The sequence below is a fragment of the Podarcis cretensis genome (assembly GCF_951804945.1).
Source record: "Podarcis cretensis genome assembly, chromosome: 1".
NCBI lineage: Eukaryota > Metazoa > Chordata > Lepidosauria > Squamata > Lacertidae > Podarcis > Podarcis cretensis.
In genome coordinates, this window is record NC_137170.1 from 33215553 (window position 1) to 33234296 (window position 18744).

At 43.9% G+C, this 18744-nt stretch overlaps 1 long non-coding RNA gene and 1 pseudogene across 3 annotated transcripts in view; one reads left to right on the forward strand and one right to left on the reverse strand.

Moving 5' to 3' along the window:
• Positions 1–614: 614 nt before the first annotated feature.
• Positions 615–18744, reverse strand: part of LOC307204263 — a 42649-nt gene continuing 24519 nt past the window's right edge. The window contains exon 3 of the long non-coding RNA XR_013833552.1: positions 615–663. This is a non-coding gene — a long non-coding RNA (uncharacterized lncRNA). The remainder of the gene's footprint in view (positions 664–18744) is intronic.
• On the forward strand, positions 13970–18548 carry LOC307204063 (phosducin-like protein pseudogene; annotated as a pseudogene). 2 transcript variants are annotated; one of them, XR_013844006.1, is made up of 2 exons: positions 13970–14226; positions 16004–18548. The product of XR_013844006.1 is annotated as a phosducin-like protein pseudogene (transcript). The 2 variants fall into 2 exon arrangements; XR_013844017.1 differs by lacking the exon at positions 13970–14226 and adding an exon at positions 14670–14909.

An 18744-nucleotide genomic window follows, 5' to 3' on the forward strand; every position in this document is an offset into this window, starting at 1 on the left:
GCTTTTATTTAAAATGCATCTCTGGCTTATTTGTGAGGCTTAGGGATTTGTTCATTCCCTCACCCCCAAATATAGTCCGGCCCCCCACAAAGTCTGAGGGACAGTGGGCCAGCCCCTGCTGAAAAAGTTTGCTGACTCCTGGTCTAGTCCTTCCCCTGCCCCAAACCCTCACATTCTTAAGAGGGTCTCTTCTCCAGTCTTCAGAGAGTAGCTGAAGTGGGGAGGCAGAAAAAGGTCCTCCTTTACTTCCACTTTGCAATTTTGAATCTGAAATCTTAGGCGCAGTACTGCGCCCAGGGCTCAAACTGCTCCCACTAATGAAATTCCCTGTTGCAAAATGCACCTAGAACAATAGGAGTTTTGCCTGGGGGTATTAAAAAGGTGATGAGAGGCAGCCTCACTTGGGAGGATTCCTTTATTTATTGCATTTACAGTCTATCCCTCCTTTTCCTCTAAGGAGCTCAAGGTGGTATACATGGTTCTGCCCCCTCCTCATTTAATCACCACAACGACCCTGTGAGGGAGGTTAGGCTGAGAAGCAATGGCTGGCCCAATGTCATACAATGAGCTTCATGGCCAAGTGGGGATTTGAACCCTGGTGTCCCAGTCCCACACTAGGCCAGAGGTTTTCAACCTTTTGGGGTCCACGGCTCCCTTGATCAACTACATTCTTTCTGCAGCACCCTGTGGGGCTCAGGAGCTCAGTTATGTCACCCCTTGCCTGCAGAGCTGGCACCCTCTCACCCTTTCTTGAACATCCTTCCTTGTGGAGTGTTCCCTCAGCCTCCTCTCCTTGGGAGTCCTCTGGGCAGCTGCCCCGGTCTCTTAGCTGCCCCTGCTGCCCCAAAGAGAGGTACCTCCTCACGTGGCCCCACTGGGTCCTGGGACTTGTCTGTCCATTCCCAACAGCAAGGGCTGGTGTACTAGCTGGCTAGGCTCCTTGACCCACTTGCTTACTTTGAAGCCACCTCAGCTCTGGCAACCAGCACCCCCTGACCAGCCCCAGAGGCACCATTCGCCTGCGGAGCTTGTAGCCAGGGCTGCTGCAACTAACAGCTGTGCAAGCCTTTGGGAGGCAGAGATGTGAGATGGCATCAGAGGAGGGAGGGAAGGAAAGAGGGACATAGGCCAGCGTTGCCTGTGGCACCCCTGGCCATCATTCAAGGCACCCCAGGGTGCCATGGCACACTGGCTGAAAACCATTGCACTAGGCTGACTCACATAGGGTTGCCACCTTTGTTCTGGCAAAATATGGGGTGGGGGTGGGGGGCGATTTCTTTTTTTTTTAATCTGGTGCTGAAGTGACTTCAAAGCAATCCATTGCAATCTACTGCAGCCAAACAGGATTTCCCTTTTGGAAATTTTCACACACAATCTCACACACACACACACACACACACACACACATGAAATTGTAAATCTGTCTGTTCTTTGCTACCCAGACCTTAAATACCTGACCTTTCACTACCTTTTCAAACACATGCATTTGGAGAGGTTCCCTAACTTGGCAGAGAGAGAGAGAGAGAGAGAGAGAGAGAGAGAGAATACCTGAAATACAGGACAAACTGTATCAATAGCAGGACGTAGCATTTTACATTGAAATATGGCACGATTCTGTGATATACAGGACAGATGGCAACCCTGCTCATGCATTATAGTGGTGTGTAAGCTGCCGTTTGAAAATCACATTTTCAGTTTCTAAAGGGTTCCATTAGTCTCATTTTCTTCAGCATCTTTGATGAAACCAAAATATATGAAGATATACAAACAGTAAAAAACAAACTAACACCGACTTCCGGAGGCGGCGCGAACGGCAATGGCGGTCCTCTTCCTTTCGTGAGGAGGAAGCTCCGTGGAAACTGGGTCGTCCGCTACGGCGAAGCGGAGACCCACATCGGAAACCCACAGGCAGCAAGAGCCTGTGGTCTTGAGACTCGGCGGGCGCCAGAAGCGGCTCCCGAAACGCTGAAGGAACCCCGTAAGGGGCTCCGGAACGTGGAGGGGATAGCGGCGCTGTGAGTCGCTTCGCAATCTACGGAGTGAAGCCGCGCTGCTGCTGCCGGTGAGCGCTGACCTCTTTTCTTGGAAACTTTTGATTCGGGAAAGCAACAACCCGTGAGTAAAGAAGGACTTTAAAAAATTTGAGACTAAATTATTGAATTTGGCTGAAAGCGGAGCGACGCAAAACAGGAAGTCCGTCTTCCGCTGTCACTGAACTTCAAAGCAAAGAGCTGGAGGAGTGGAGGCTTAAAAAGAATCTTTAGCCTAACTGATCTGAGCACCCACTGAACTTTTCCTTAAACAAAATAAGGACTTTAAGCATTTGATTCTCTGATTTTTATTTGTACTGTGATACCTTTCTTCTATTGGAACTACAATTTGGATGAGAAACCCAGGTGCTGGAGCTGCCTGAGCAACTTGAGCTGTCAGTTCTGCAGATCTGGCTATTGTGTATTAGAACTTGCAACAATCTGAGGAGGTTTGGACTTGTTACTTTGAAACATCAATTGAAGTACCAGTATGCACTGTCTGATACAATGTGGCTGTTAATACCAACTCTGCTTAAAACCTGCTATTGAAGGTTCTTGGACATTAAATTTGATTCTAGTAAATTTACTAGAATTGGATTCTTCCCTTAAGACACTTCAAGCTCCCCCTAGAGGATTTGGGATTTACAGCAGAGACATTATTTCACTTTCCTTTTCCCCGACCTCCTGTTTGACTGTTTTCCTCTGGGCCGCTGCTTTCTCATGGGAACAACTCAGCTTGACCTTGACTTTTAGATAACTCTGGAATGAGTGGCGCAAGAAGGAGGGGAAGAACTAGACAAGCAACTTTGACAACTTTAACCTCAGTCTCGCAGACACGTAGATCATCTGTACCTACGTTGCCTTCAGAGGAAGAAGCTGCTTCTCTGCCAAGGGCAGGAGAGGGAGAAACTGAACAGTTACAATTGGAAGATATGGCCTCAGGAGCAACTGCTTCTATTCTAGAGAAAATCTATGAAAAATTGGAATCTCTGGACAAGAGAGTGGAATCTCTGGACAAGAAAGCCGATGAACAAACAGCCAAAATTGATCAAAACACAGAATGTCTAAATAGATTAACTGGACAAGTATCACAGAACGCACAGGCAATTGGGCAGTTGACGGAGGCCACAGTAGAAAATCGGAAATTGGCTGAGGACACTAGTCAAAAATTAGAAAATTTAGAACAAGAGGTAAGACCACTCTGCAAACAAGTAGGTGAACATCAGACCTATCTATCTATGATAGAACTGCGGAACCGGGAGAGTAACTTAAGGATAAGGTCGATACCAGAAGTGGAAGAAGGCAACCTAGCTGAGTTTCTGACTAAAGAATTTTCCAAGTTCTGGAATTTAGAGGAAAAGGACTTTAAAATTGTGTCTGCTTTCAGGCTTGGAAGACTTGTAAAGAAAGAAAAGCCCAGAGACTGTTTGATAACATTGAGATCAAAGGAGGAAAGGGATAAGATTTTGGGCTTACACTACGAAAAGTGACTGGACATTTTGGATAGAAGAATTGAATTTTATAAAGATATCCCTAAACAACTGTTGGACCTTAGATCCGCCTACCTTGAATTGGTTAAACTGCTTAGGAGCAATTCAATTATCTTTAGGTGGGAATTTCCCCAAGGACTATCTTTCACTTTTAGAGGGAAGAAGGTTAAAATTAGAACACTGGAAGATAGAGACAAATTTCTGACCACATACGGAGAGGACCTTCAAAAAGGAATTGAACTACCCTTTGGGCCTGGAGCACCGGCGGTACCGGCACCCTTGGAACCTGAAGATTCAGCGAATAAGATACCACCCCTGGAAAAATAACCAGATTATTTCAGGATGTCTCTGCAACTTCTGAGCTGGAATATAAATGGCTGTAACATCCCGGAAAAAAGGAGGAAAATATTTCATATATTAAAAAAAGAACAATTGGACATTATTTGCCTGCAAGAAACACATGTGACTAGGCTCCACAGAAAAGTGCTAATAAACAAAAGACTGGGCCAGGAATTTATATCTTCGGACAGAGTAAAGAAGAGAGGTGTGGTCATTTATGCAAAAGAGAGCCTGTCACCCAAATTCCTATTTAAAGACGAACATGGAAGAATTTTGGCAATTGAGATACAACATCAAGGAGAGAAACTTTTGATATTAGGAATCTATGCGCCAAATGAGGGGAAATCGGAATTTTATAAGAAGTTGCGTGAGACCATGCTGGACTATCTGGACTACAACAACATCATTTTGATGGGAGATATGAACGGGGTCGTATCAACTAACATGGATAAGTCACAAAACCAAAATGTTACAAAAGATGGCAGACTACCAAAGACCTTTTTCGAAATGACAGACAATATGGATTTGATTGATATCTGGAGGATAAAGAACCCCTTGGGAAGAGAGGGAACATTTTTCTCTGAAGCCCAACTGACCTGGACAAGAATCGACCAAATATGGATATCTAGAGGTCTGGCACCCAAGGTCAAAAAGGTGGAAATCTGCCCAAAGACCTGCTCCAACCATAATGCAGTAAAGATGGACATGACACTAATACCAACCGGCTCCTTTAGATGGAAGATGAATGACAATTTGTTTAGAGATCAGGAGATTATTAAGAAGGCCCAAAAAGCTCTAAAGGATTATTTTGAGATAAACATGAACACTACGGTGGAAAAAAGAACCATCTGGGACGCAAGCAAGGCAGTGATGAGGGGGTTCTTGATACAACAGAATGCTGTAAAGAAAAGGACACAAAATGAGAGGAAAGATAAAATCTTGGAGAAAATTAAAGAATTAGAAAAGAAGCTAAGATTAAACCCGAAGTCACAGCCGACGCTGAGAGAAATTAAACTTCATCAAGCACAATATTCTAAATTGATAAACCAGGAAATAGAGTGGAAGATTAAATTAATGAAACAAAAAACTTTTGAATCGGCGAATAAATGTGGAAAACTGCTAGCTTGGCAGTTGAAGAGGAGACAAAAACAGTTACAAATTTAGAGATTGAAGGAAGAAACATTCAGAACCCTGTGGATATTAGAAAGTGCTTCCAGAGATATTTCAAAAAATTATATACCCAAGGGCCGCAAAATGAGATTGAGATTAAACAATTTTTGGAAAAAAATGGATTACCAAAATTGTCACAAGAAAATAGATCAATCCTGAACTGTAAAATAACACGACAAGAGATTGAACAAGCCATTCAGAATATGAAATTGGGCAAATCTCCAGGACCAGATGGGCTGACCTCCAAGTATTATAAGACACTAAAAGACTATCTGATACAACCACTGATGGAGGTTAGCAATGAAATTATGGAGGGGAGGAGGGCGCCAGAAACGTGGAAAGAAGCCTTCATCACATTGATACCAAAATCGGAAGCTGAAAAGACACAACTTAAGAACTATCGTCCCATCTCTCTTTTAAATGTGGATTACAAAATATTTGCAGATATTCTGGCAAGTAGATTTAAAAAAGTTTTAAACGAAGTAATTCATAAGGACCAGGCGGGCTTTCTCCCAGGTAGACACTTGTTTGCCAACACAAGGAACATTATTGACATTTTGGAACTTTTGCAAACAGACATAAATACAAAAGCAGTGTTAATTTTTATAGACGCGGAGAAGGCCTTTGACAATATCTCCTGGAAATTTATGAAGGGAAATTTAAAAGAAATGGGAGTGGGACGGGGTTTTGAGAATGGGATTGATGCAATATATTCAGAACAAAAGGCTAAATTGATAGTTAACAATGTGGTCACAGAAGAGTTTAAAATTGAAAAGGGAACACGACAAGGCTGTCCTATTTCCCCTTTGCTATTTATTTCGGTTCTGGAAGTGCTCCTGAATATGATTAGAGGGGACCAGTTGGTGGAAGGAATTCAGGTCGGAGCGAAACAATATAAACTCAAAGCTTTTGCAGATGACCTAGTTTTGACCCTGCAGGAGCCAGAATCTAGTACGAAAAGAGTACTACAACTGATCCAAGACTTTGGTCGGGTGGCAGGATTTAAACTAAATAAACAGAAAACCAAGGTATTGGGAAAAAATTTGACAGATACAGAGTCAGAACGGTTTCAGAGAAAGACAGAATTAAATGTGGTTAAAAAAGTAAAGTACCTAGGGGTAAATATAACAGCAAAAAATCTGAGTCTATTTAAGGATAATTATGAAAAATGTTGGTCAGAAATTAAGAGAGACTTAGATAGTTGGACAAAATTGAAACTTTCTTTGTTAGGCCGAATTGCTGCTATTAAGATGAATGTATTGCCAAAAAAAAATGTTTTTGTTTCAAACACTACAGATTGTGGACAAGACGGAGTGCTTCCGGAAGTGGCAGAGAGATATTTCTAAGTTTGTCGGGCAGGGCAAAAAGCCCAGAATTAAGTTTAAGATATTAACCGACGCGAAAGAGAGAGGGGGCTTTACCCACACTGGAAGAATGGCAGATGCAACTGATAGACTATATGGAACTGGCTGAGATGACTGGCAGAATTCGAGACCTGGGAGAGGAGACGGTGGAAGAAGATTGGAAGAAATTTAAGGACTATTTGCAAAAATATTGTAAACTGTATGAATGTTAAGGAGGATGCTTGATCACAAACAACTTGGCACCATTGAATTAGATAAACTGAACTATGAAGATAAGCTAAATTTAGGAAAAATCAACTTTTAGATAATGATTAGGCTAAACTAAAAAGTTTTAAAAAGTCAAATGAATATATCTAAAATTTAAGATATAACATTGGAAAATTAGATAAGGTGGGGACAAGGTGATAAATTGCTGAATTAATTTTTATATTTTGGAACGTAGGAGAGGGAGATGTGAGGAAGTCCAAAAAGGATAAGAAAATATGTTATGAAATGTGATGTTTTTTGTATGTTTTGTTTATTATGTTATAATTTAAAAAAAAACTATTAATAAATATTATATATTAAAAAAAAAAGAAAGAGAAAGGGGGCTTTGCCCTGCCAGACTTAAAGTTGTATTATGAGGCCGCAGCTTTCTGCTGGCTAAAAGATTGGCTACTTCTCGAAGACACTGATGTATTGGATTTGGAAGGTTTTAACAATGCTTTTGGTTGGCATGCATACTTATGGTATGATAAGGTTAAAATCAATAAGGCCTTTAAAAACCATATTGTCAGAAAAGCAGTGTTCAATGTCTGGACAAAATATAAAGACTTATTGGAAAACAAAACTCCAAGGTGGCTATCACCTCTGGAAGCTAAGGCCCGAAAAAACCCCAATATGGAGGCCAAATGGCCAAAGTATTGGGAAATTTTAGAAAAAGATGGAGACAATTGGAAATTGCAGAGTTTGGAGAAAATGAAGGATAAAGTGCGAGACTGGTTACACTACGCTCAGATTAAAGAAGTTTTTAAAAATGACAAAAAGTTAGGGTTCCAGGTGGAGAAATCGAAATTGGAATCAGAACTGCTAGAACCTAAGACTAAGGTACTTTCAAGAATGTAGAACTTGCTGTTAAAATGGAACACACAAGATGAAATGGTTAAATCGGCTATGATAAAGTGGGCACAGGACATTGGGTATAATATCATGTTTGAGGACTGGGAAAGGTTGTGGACCACTGGGTTGAACTTCACTGCATGTAATGCTTTGAAGGAAAATGTAATGAAAATGATATATAGATGGTACATGACCCCAGTTAAACTTGCCAAAATATACCATTTGTCTGATATCAAATGCTGGAAATGTAAAGGGAATGAAGGAACGTTCTTTCACCTCTGGTGGACGTGCCCTAGAGTGAAGGCCTTCTGGGAAATGATATATAATGAGTTGAAAAAGGTATTTAAGTATACTTTCCCCAAGAAACCAGAGGCCTTTCTCCTGGGTATTGTCGGCCAGAGGGTGATAAAGAAGGACAGAACTTTTTTCCTGTATGCAACAACAGCAGCAAGGATACTCATCGCCAAGCACTGGAAAACCCGAGATCTACCCACACTGGAAGAATGGCAGATGCAACTGATAGACTATATGGAACTGGCTGAGATGACCGGCAGAATCCGAGACCTGGGAGAGGAGAGGGTTGAAGAAGACTGGAAGAAATTTAGGATTTATTTACAAAAACACTGTAATTTGGTTGAATGTTAAGAAGGACGCCAGATCATAAATAATTGAGCACCACTAAATTAGACGTAATCTGGATGATAAGTGAGATTGAGGAAAATATAAACCTTTTGGAGAATTATTAGATTAAATTAAATGAATGAGATTTAAGAATGTAAACAAATTGATAAATTGCTGGAAAAAGTTTCACAATGATGCAAGTGGGAGCGGGAGACGTGAGGGAGTCCAAAGAAGCTTTGAAAATATGTTATGATACATGTCATATTGTTTATTATTTTTGCATTTTTGTATTTAAAAAATCTCAATAAATATTTATTAAAAAAACAAAAACAAACTAACACCCTTCTATTGGACCTAATTTATTCAGCCTCCAGGGAGTATAGTCTCAAGGTACCTCCATCACAGCCTCTACTGTGTTTACACAACCTCAGCCAAATTGCACTTTTGCAAAGTTTAGAAAATAGATGAAAAATGAAGCAAGGTGTACAAAAACATGCCATGAATCATTAAAAGAACACTGTGTACTATTCCAGTGTACACATGAGATGCTTGGGAATTAGGTGGGGAAAGTGCTGTTGTGCTCAAGTCTCTCTTGTGGGCTTCCCCAAGAGGTGTCTGGTTGGCTTCCCAGATAACAGAGTGTTGGACCAGATGGTCCTTTAGCCTGATGCAGCAAGCATTTTATTATGTTCTAATGACAAACTGTTTTCTACAAGGTTCTGTGTAGATAGAAGCTCGTTTTGACCTGCTTTATATGCGCTTTTTCGGAGACAATAGCTTTACCGTAGCGCCATCTTAGGGTGTATTTTGGAAAGTTCAAGAAATATCCGTTGAGTAGTACTGTATAACCCCTTCATGGATCACTGCCTTGCCGTGGCGAAGGGGCTTGAAGAACTCAGAGAAGCTATGAACTATGCCGAGCAGGGCACCCAAGATGAACAGGTCATAGTGGAGAGTTTTGACCAAACGTGATCCACCTGGAGGAGGAATCGGCAAGCCACTCCAGTATCCCTGCCAAGAAAACTCCATGGACAAAGACAACAGGCATATAAAAGTTATGACGCTGGAAGATGAGCCCCTCAGGTCGGAAGGCGTCCAACATGCTACTGGGGAAGAGCGGAGGGCAAGTACAAGTAGATCCAGAGCTGATGAAGCGGCTGGGCCAAAGCCGAAAGGACGCTCAGTTGCGGATATGCCTGGAAGCGAAAGGAAAGTCCAATGCTGTAAAGAAAAATATTGCATAGGAACCTGGAATGTAAGAACCATGAACATGGGTAAGTTGGAGGTGGTCAAAAATGAGATGGCAAGAATAAATATTGACATTCTGGGCATCAGTGAACTAAAATGGACGGGAATGGGTGAATTCAGTTCGGATGACCATCATATCTACTACTGTGGGCAAGAAACCCGTAAAAGAAATGGAGTGGCCCTCATAGTCAAAAAAAGAGTGGCAAAAGCTGTACTGGGTTGCAATCTCAAAAATGATAGAATGATCTCGATACGAATCCAAGGCAGACCTTTTAACATCACAGTAATCCAAGTTTATGCACCAACTACTGGTGCTGAAGAAACTGAAATTGACCAATTCTATGAAGACTTACAACACCTTATAGAAGTGACACCAAAGAAGGATGTTCTTCTCATTATAGGGGATTGGAATGCTAAAGTAGGGAGTCAAGAGATAAAAGGAACAACTGGCAAGTTTGGCCTTGGAGATCAAAACGAAGCAGGGCAAAGGCTAATAGAGTTCTGTCAAGAGAACAAGCTGGTCATCACAAACACGCTTTTCCAACAACACAAGAGACGACTCTACACATGGACATCACCAGATGGGCAGCATAGAAATCAGATTGATTATATTCTCTGCAGCCAAAGATGGAGAAGCTCTATACAGTCAGCAAAAACAAGACCTGGAGCTGACTGTGGCTCAGATCATCAGCTTCTTATAGCAAAATTCAAGCTTAAACTGAAGAAAGTAGGAAAAACCACTGGGCCGGTAAGATACAATCTAAGTCAAATCCCTTATGAATACACAGTGGAAGTGAGGAACAGGTTTAAGGATTTAGATTTGGTGGACAGAGTGCCTGAAGAACTATGGATGGAGGCTCGTAACATTATACAGGAGGCAGCAACGAAAACCATCCCAATGAAAAGGAAATGCAAGAAAGCAAAGTGGCTGTCCAATGAGGCCTTACAAATAGCGGGGGAGAGAAGGCAAGCAAAATGCAAGGGAGATCGTGAAACATACAGGAAATTGAATGCAGATTTCCAAAGAATAGCAAGGAGAGACAAGAAGACCTTCTTAAACAAGCAATGCAAAGAAATAGAGGAAAGCAATAGAATGGGAAGAACCAGAGATCTGTTCAAGAAAATTGGAGATATGAAAGGAACATTTCGCACAAAGATTTCCATAATAAAGGACAAAAGTGGAAAGGACCTAACAGAAGCAGAAGACATCAAGAAGAGGTGGCAAGAATACACAGAGGAATTATACCAGAAAGAAACGGATGTCTCATATACCCCAGGTAGTGTGGTTGCTGACCTTGAGCCAGACATCCTGGAGAGTGAAGTCAAATGGGCCTTAGAAAGCACTGCAAATAACAAGGCCAGTGGAAGTGATGGTATTCCAGCTGAACTATTTAAAATTTTAAAAGATGATGCTGTTAAGGTGCTACACTCAATATGCCAGCAAGTTTGGAAAACTCAGCAGTGGCCAGAAGATTGGAGAAGATCAGTCTACATCCCAATCCCAAAGAAGGGCAGTGCCAAAGAATGCTCCAACTATCGCACAATTGCACTAATTTCTCACGCTAGCAAGGTTATGCTTAAAATTCTACAAGGAAGGCTCAAGCAGTATGTGGACCGAGAACTCCCAGAAGTGCAAGCTGGATTTAGAAGAGGCAGAGGAACCAGAGACCAAATTGCAAACATGCGCTGGATTATGGAGAAAGCTAGAGAGTTCCAGAAAGACATTTACTTCTGCTTCATTGACTATGCAAAAGCCTTTGACTGTGTCGACCATGGCAAACTATGGCAAGTTCTTAAAGAAATGGGAGTGCCTGATCACCTCATCTGTCTCCTGAGAAATCTCTATGTGGGACAAGAAGCTACAGTTAGAACTGGATATGGAACAACTGACTGGTTCAAAATTGGGAAAGGAGTACGACAAGGCTGCATTTTGTCTCCCTGCTTATTTAACTTATATGCAGAATTCATCATGCGAAAGGCTGGGCTGGATGAATCCCTAGCCGGAATTAAGATTGCCGGAAGAAATATCAACAACCTCAGATATGCAGATGACACAACCTTGATGGCAGAAAGTGAGGAGGAATTAAAGAACCTTTTATTGAGGGTGAAAGAGGAGAGTGCAAAATATGGTCTGAAGCTCAACATCAAAAAAACGAAGATCATGGCTACTGGTCCCATCACCTCCTGGCAAATAGAAGGGGAAGAAATGGAGGCAGTGAGAGATTTTACTTTCTTGGGCTCCATGATCACTGCAGATGGTGACAGCAGCCACGAAATTAAAAGACGCCTGCTTCTTGGGAGAAGGGCAATGACAGGCCTAGACAGCATCTTGAGAAGTAGAGACATAACCTTGCCAACAAAGGTCCGTATAGTTAAAGCTATGGTTTTCCCAGTAGTGATGTATGGAAGTGAGAGCTGGACCATAAAGAAGGCTGATCGCCGAAGAATTTATGCTTTTGAATTATGGTGCTGGAGGAGACTCTTGAGAGTCCCATGGACTGCAAGAAGATCAAACCTCTCCATTCTGAAGGAAATCAGCCCTGAGTGCTCACTGGAAGGACAGATTGTGAAGCTGAGGCTCCAATACTTTGGCCACCTCATGAGAAGAGAAGACTCCCTGGAGAAGACCCTGATGTTGGGAAAGATGGAGGGCACAAGGAGAAGGGGGCGACAGAGGATGAGATGGTTGGATAGTGTTTTCGAGGTTACCAGCATGAGTCTGACCAAGCTGCGGGGGGCAGTGGAGGACAGGAGTGCCTGGCGTTCTCTGGTCCATGGGGTCACGAAGAGTCGGACACGACTAAACGACTAAACAACAACAACAACAACAGTACTGTATTGTTCATATAATAGCTTATGTATTTTGGTTGCTGGTTTATTGTTTTGCATTTTGCATTTATTCAGATTATTGATTCTTATGGGGTTCTCACTATTTTCGGCTAGAGGTAACTTTTTAATACTAAGGTTATGTTCTGACGGATAGTTTTCGCTCCCGCTATTCTATTCTTTAGGGACTCCTTGTGAAAATCGTGCAAAATGTCCTCCCTGTTGTACTCTGTTAACTGTAAACTTGTGTTAAATATGTTCGTCGTCGTGAGCGGAACCCAGTAGCCTGGCTGGGGGGCGAGGGTAGGTAGAAGGAGAAGAGATGACTAGGCAGGAAAAAATTAGACTGAAATGTGACTGGATGTGACTAATAAAGATTTCCCTTAATTTTGTTTTTAATTAAAAAAAAACCATCCCTGCCTCTTGGGCTATGGAGCCAATGAGTGTCTGGTCATCTCCTTTGCTTGCTTATCCACGTGCAGATCAAGCATCGTAGGCAGAGTGGTGTGGGGAAGCAGAACTCCGTCGGACAAGGCAGTCAAAACAAGGACGGCCACTCGAACCCAGAGACACAGGCAGAGTTCCACGCCCCCTCGCTCTCTTTGCTGAGGCTTGGCTGGGAAGAGTGCGAGAAGGCGGAGCCAGAGCGACTCCCGCATGCAGATGAGGCGACGCCGCGGAGCATTATGGGGGAGCACGAAACGGGCTTCGCGGGCCCTCGGAGAGATCGGGGCTCCGTCAGGCTGGACGAGTACATGATGCCCGACTGCGAGCGAGCGAAGGGAAGCGGGGACGGGGCCCTCGGGCAGGGCTTGGTATGTTCGCTGTGCTTTGAAGGGGTACGGCAGGACGGCGGCCCGGGTCCGGTCTGAAGAGAAAGCATACTTACCTGGCAGGGGAGACACCTTGATCATGAAGGAGGTTTTCCCAGGGTGAGGCTCATCCATTGCACTGCGGGTGTGCTGACCCCTGCGATTTCCCCAAATGCGGGAAACTCGACTGCATAATTTGTGGTAGTGGGGGACTGCGTTCGCGCTTTCCCCTGACAACTGGTGTACCAAAAAACAGAAATAATATGCTTTGTTCACATTATTTTTCTACGGTGTATTTCACGTTCAAATTCTTCGCGATTCTGATTTAAAAAAATGAACGTCTGAGGAAACTGGTTGCACTTTGGTCAGTGAAGTTGCGTGCCGATGAGTGCTACTTGCTAGGAATCACGAGTGCCCAAGGGATCCTGTGCTCTGGTCTCCTTGTGGGATCCGCGAGAGACACGACTGCCTGGTTGGTCCCCGGGAGAAGAGCGTTGCACCAAGTGCGTGTTGGGTCTCAATCTCCTTTTCTTACGTTCTAACACCAACAGATTGCATTTCCACAAGAAACATTGCGAAGTTGCCCTGGCTTTATAAGCTTTCCCTCAGACAATGACTTTGCAGTAGCGCCATCCTATGGCATTCGTGGAAATCTTGTATATATATTGAGTATTCTTCAGGTAATAGCTGAAGGGCGTTTCTTTTCCATCTCGCTTTAATTTCCACACTAGTTCTTCTCATGGCGTTCTCATTGCCACCGCACCCCTCGTTTCCTTTTAATGCTAAGGCATTCGGCCAGGTTCCTGCGGATCCTTTTCACGGCAACTCTTCTGCCTCCGTTTTGCTCAGTAGCTTTTCCTTGGGAAACTGCCTCCGAACGCCTTCTCTGTAGTACAGTGGTACCTCGGGTTACATACGCTTCAGGTTACACACTCCACTAAGCCAGAAATAGTGCTTCAGGTTAAGAACTTTGCTTCAGAATGAGAACAGAAATCGTGCTTCGGCGGCAGCGGGAGGCCCCATTAGCTAAAGTGGTGCTTCAGGTTAAGAACAGTTTCAGGTTAAGAACGGACCTCCGGAACGAATTAAGTACTTAACCCGAGGTACCGCTGTATTTCTGTTAACTACAAGTTAGGTTAACAAGTTTGTCCCGAGCTGGACTCCGTAGCTGAGGGGTGGGGAATGAGAGGAGCACAGCAATAGAGGCGGACCATTTGGGCGGACAAATGTGAGTAATAACGCCTTAGGAATCCCTGAAGTCTGTTTCTTCAACGTCTGGGGTGGATAACCAGCCCCGGGCCTGACCCTTGGGCTGTGGAGCCAAAGCGTGTCTGGTCCTTGCCCTTATAAGAATTGCAGGCAAGGCGCTGAGGGCTGGACAGTACAAGGACTACAACCGAGGCGGCTGTTGGAACAGAGGCCTTTGGTCGGAGCGGGGCTTGGCTGGGAAGAGCGGGAGGAGGCGGAGCCACTCTCGCATGCAGATAAGGCGCCGCCGCAGAGCATTATGGGAGAGCACGAAACGGGCTTCGCGGGCCCTCGGAGAGATCGGGGCTCCGTCAGGCTGGACGAGTACATGATGCCCGACTGCGAGCGAGCGAAGGGAAGCGGGGACGGGGCCCTCGGGCAGGGCTTGGTTTGCTCGCTGTACCTTGAAGGGGTGCGGGAGGACGGCGGGCCGGGTCCGGTCTGATGAGAAAGCATACTTACCTGGCAGGGGAGACACCTTGATCATGAAGGAGGTTTTCCCAGGGTGAGGCTCATCCATTGCACTGCGGGTGTGCTGACCCCTGCGATTTCCCCAAATGCGGGAAACTCGACTGCATAATTTGTGGTAGTGGGGGACTGCGTTCGCGCTTTCCCCTGACAACTGGTGTACCAAAAAACAGAAATGAAAGTTATAGAAGCATAGTTTTTTTACTTTCTGTGGCATAGGACTGAATGCCTGTTTCTTTGCAGGAGACATGGATTTTTTGTGTACATTTTCTTTGGTCTTTGGTTTGTTTTTCAGACTGAGAGAGTCCTATTTAGTCCAAAAGTTTCTAGTGTAATATACGGGAAGGTATATTTAAAATCGGTACTGTGCAATCCGGTATAGAATATACAAACATAACAAGAAGGTAGAACTTGACTGCATAATTTGTGATACCTGCATAATTTGTGATACCGGGGATTGTGTACAAGCTTTCCACTAACTGGTGTTAAAAAAACTAGAAGGATGCACTGCCTGGAGTTGAGGAGTTTCTGCCTGATTTCTCCACTCCTTGGGAGCCTGCTGTGGAAAAGGGGGTGAAGGAGGAATCAGTGTCTGGGGGGGGGGGTGCGCCAGAAAAACGGGTGCAGCAGGAGGAACTGCAGGCATGTAATAACACAGGAAAAACTCAGGGTGTGTGTGCACACTGCAGAAGAGCAGCAGGTTTCTGCTGATTTTCTTACTGCCCTGCAAAGTGCTGCAGACAAGAGCACAATGGTGGTCACACAGCAATACCTAGCAGGTTAAAGAGTGGAGCAAGCCCTCGAAAATGCTGTTTCTCTAAATCAGGAGCCTTTTTGGCTCCACACACCAGATCCTTATCAGGATCGGCCTTCTGGCACCCAATTTGACATGTGAGCAGCACTGCCTACCTGTCTCACTTAGCCTGACAGTTAGTTCCTTGCATCTCCAAACCAGACTGCTTGGATCCTAACAATGCAAACTACTTTTGAAAGCATCATTTTCAAACTGGGGGGGCACTTGGCTAGCAAAAGCCCTTTGCCCTGGAATATGTAGTGGCTTCGATCCCTGTCTAGATCTGAAGTACTGTTCTCCTCTGTTCCCTAAGGAAATGTTGAGAGGTTTGTTTTGTTTTTTCAATCCAAGATTTCAGCAACCAGTATTCTCCATGGATGCCCTTTTCTAACCATTTCCTTCCTCGCAGATCCTAAGACCTATGTATTCCTGTCACTCCAACACTTATACTTTGAGCCTTCTTCTTCCACTAAACTACCTCTCTGTTTTCTTCTAGCTTACATTCCTCCTTGTGCGAAACATACTATAGATCTAGAAGTCTCTTCCAAGCCACATTCTGCAGAAAGAATTACATAGGAACAACGGGAAAGAGTGGCAGGAGACCTGTCAGGGAATTTGTTTGTCTTGCCTATAAAGAATAATTTCAAATCTTTTGAAGACTGTGTGGCACTAGCAATGTGGAAAGGGAACTTAACAGCGTGCTGCGACCCCACTAACCAAGGGATGGACATGTCAAAGACGCAGAGCAGCGATGGCAGTGCGGTAAACACAGGCCCCAAAGGGGTGATCAATGACTGGAGGAGATTCAAGCAGCTGGAGACAGAGCAGCGGGAGGAACAGTGCCGGGAGATGAAGCGCCTGATCCAGAAGCTCTCGATGACATGCAGGTCCCACCTGGACGATGAGGAGGACAAGCGGAAGCAGCAGGAGCTCCAGAAAAAGCTGGATGGCAAGCTAACCCTGCAGGAGTACAGCGCGCTGCACGAGGGCCCAGATGACGAGGAGTTCCTGCAGCAGTACCGCAAGCAGCGCATGGAGGAGATGCAGCTGCAGCTGCGCGGCGGGCAGCACTTCCAGCAGGTTGTCGAGATCCACAGTGGGGAGGCCTTCCTGGACACCATTGACAAAGCGCCCAATAATTCCCTGGTGATGGTCCACGTCTACGAGGATGATGTCCCAGGGGCCGACTCCCTCCACGGATGCATGGTCTGCCTGGCCACTGAGTACCCCGTGGTCAAGTTCTGCCGGGTGCGGAGCTCCCTGATCGGCGCCAGCTCCCGCTTCACCACCAGCGCCCTGCCGGCACTCCTGGTTTACAAGGGTGGGGAACTGGTGGGCAACTTTGTCCGTGTCACTGACCAACTGGGTGAGGACTTCTTCGCCGGGGACCTGGAGGGCTTCCTGCAGGAGTGCGGCCTGCTCCCTGAGAAGGACCTGGTGCTCCTCACCTCTGTCCTCGATGCCTCCTCCTCCTCCTGCCTCAGTGAGGACAGTGACCTGGAGATCAACTGAGGGCATCCTAGGGGGAGCAGAGAGGCACCTGTGAAGGGGCAAGTAGAAAAGCCCACCCTTCACCTATGGAAGCCCAGAAGGCCCAGAAAAAGTTAAATATGGAGAATAAATGGTTGAGATATTCGGATTTATTGTTGGAAGATAATGAAGGATTTAAATTAAGACCATTTGAACAAATTAAAGATAAATTGGATTGGCTACATTATTACCAGATCAATGAACTGTTTAAGCTTGATAAGAAAAATGGTTTTGCATCGGGAAAAACCAAATTGGAAACAGAGTGGTTAGATACTAATGTCAAAAACTTATCAAAAATGTATAATTTACTGTTGGAGTGGCATACAAAGGATGAACAAGTCAAATCTGTGATGATAGATTGGGCAAGAGATGTTGGGCACAATATAATGTTGGAAGATCGGGAAAGGTTGTTGAAGAAAGGGGTTAAGTTTACTGCATGTACTGTACTAAAAGAAAATATAATGAAAATGATGTATAGATGGTACTTAACCCCAGTTTACTAACAAAGATTTATCATTTGAGTGATAATTTATGTTGGAAATGTAAAGAAAAGGAAGGCACCTTTTATCATATGTGGTGGATGTGTCCCAAAGTGAAAGACTTCTGGGGAAAGATTTATAATGAGTTGAAAAAGATGTTGAAATATACATTTATTAAAAAACCCAGAGGCCTTTCTACTTGGAATAATAGGTTTGGAACTGCCCATGAAAGACATTAGATTGTTTTTGTATGCCACAACTGCAGCAAGAATTCTGTTAGCCAAAAACTGGAAATTACAAGAAATACCAACAGTGGAGGAATGGCAGATAAAGATGATGGACTTTTTGGAGCTGGCTGACCTGACCGGAAGAATCCTTGAACAGAAAGAGGAGGAGTATCAAGAAGAATGGAAGAAATTTAAGGATTATTTAGCCAAATATTCTAAGATTATATAAGTAGAATTATTTGTGAGTACCATACTGGCTTAGGAGTTAAATATGTTAAATAGCATATTATGGATAGAAGTTAATATGATAAGAAAGAAAGAAGTTAATCGACCAAGTTACCGGTAATCTTATCTGAAAATAGTATTGGAAAACTGCTACAAAGATTTACATGGAAACTCAGTTAGGGGGATTCGAGGAAGTCACTCAATAAAGGTACAAAAGTGGGATTATAATAGTTAGGATAATTGTTTGTATATTTGTTTGTTTTTTATATTGTAATGCTTTTCTTTTATGTTTGTTGTAAATTTGGAAAACCAATAAAAAAAATTTGGAAAAAAAGAAAGAAAAGCCCACCCTTTACTAGCACCTAGGAGGCAGTTACCCAGTTGCTACTCCCCACCCCCCTTCCCAAATGGAGCAGCCACCTCAAGCCTCCTGCTGAAACCTGTCCAGCAGCCTGCGACCCCTCTGCTCTATGAAGAAATGAATGAAAAACAATCAGCGAAGCAAGTATTTAACAGACATCATAAAAAACGAATGTCAAACTTGCTGTATTTTAATAAATAATTATCAAATCAAGTACTATCTGCAGTCTAAATTGTTGGGTTTTTTTAACACCTGTTAGTGGAAAGCATGAACACAATCCCCAGTATCACAAATTATGCAGTTGAGTTCTACCTTCTTGTATATCTCCTGTTTTGTATACTGTGGTGTAAACCACTGAGCCTTGGGCTTGCTGATTGGAAGGTCGGTGGTTCGAATCCCCGCAACTGGGTGAGCT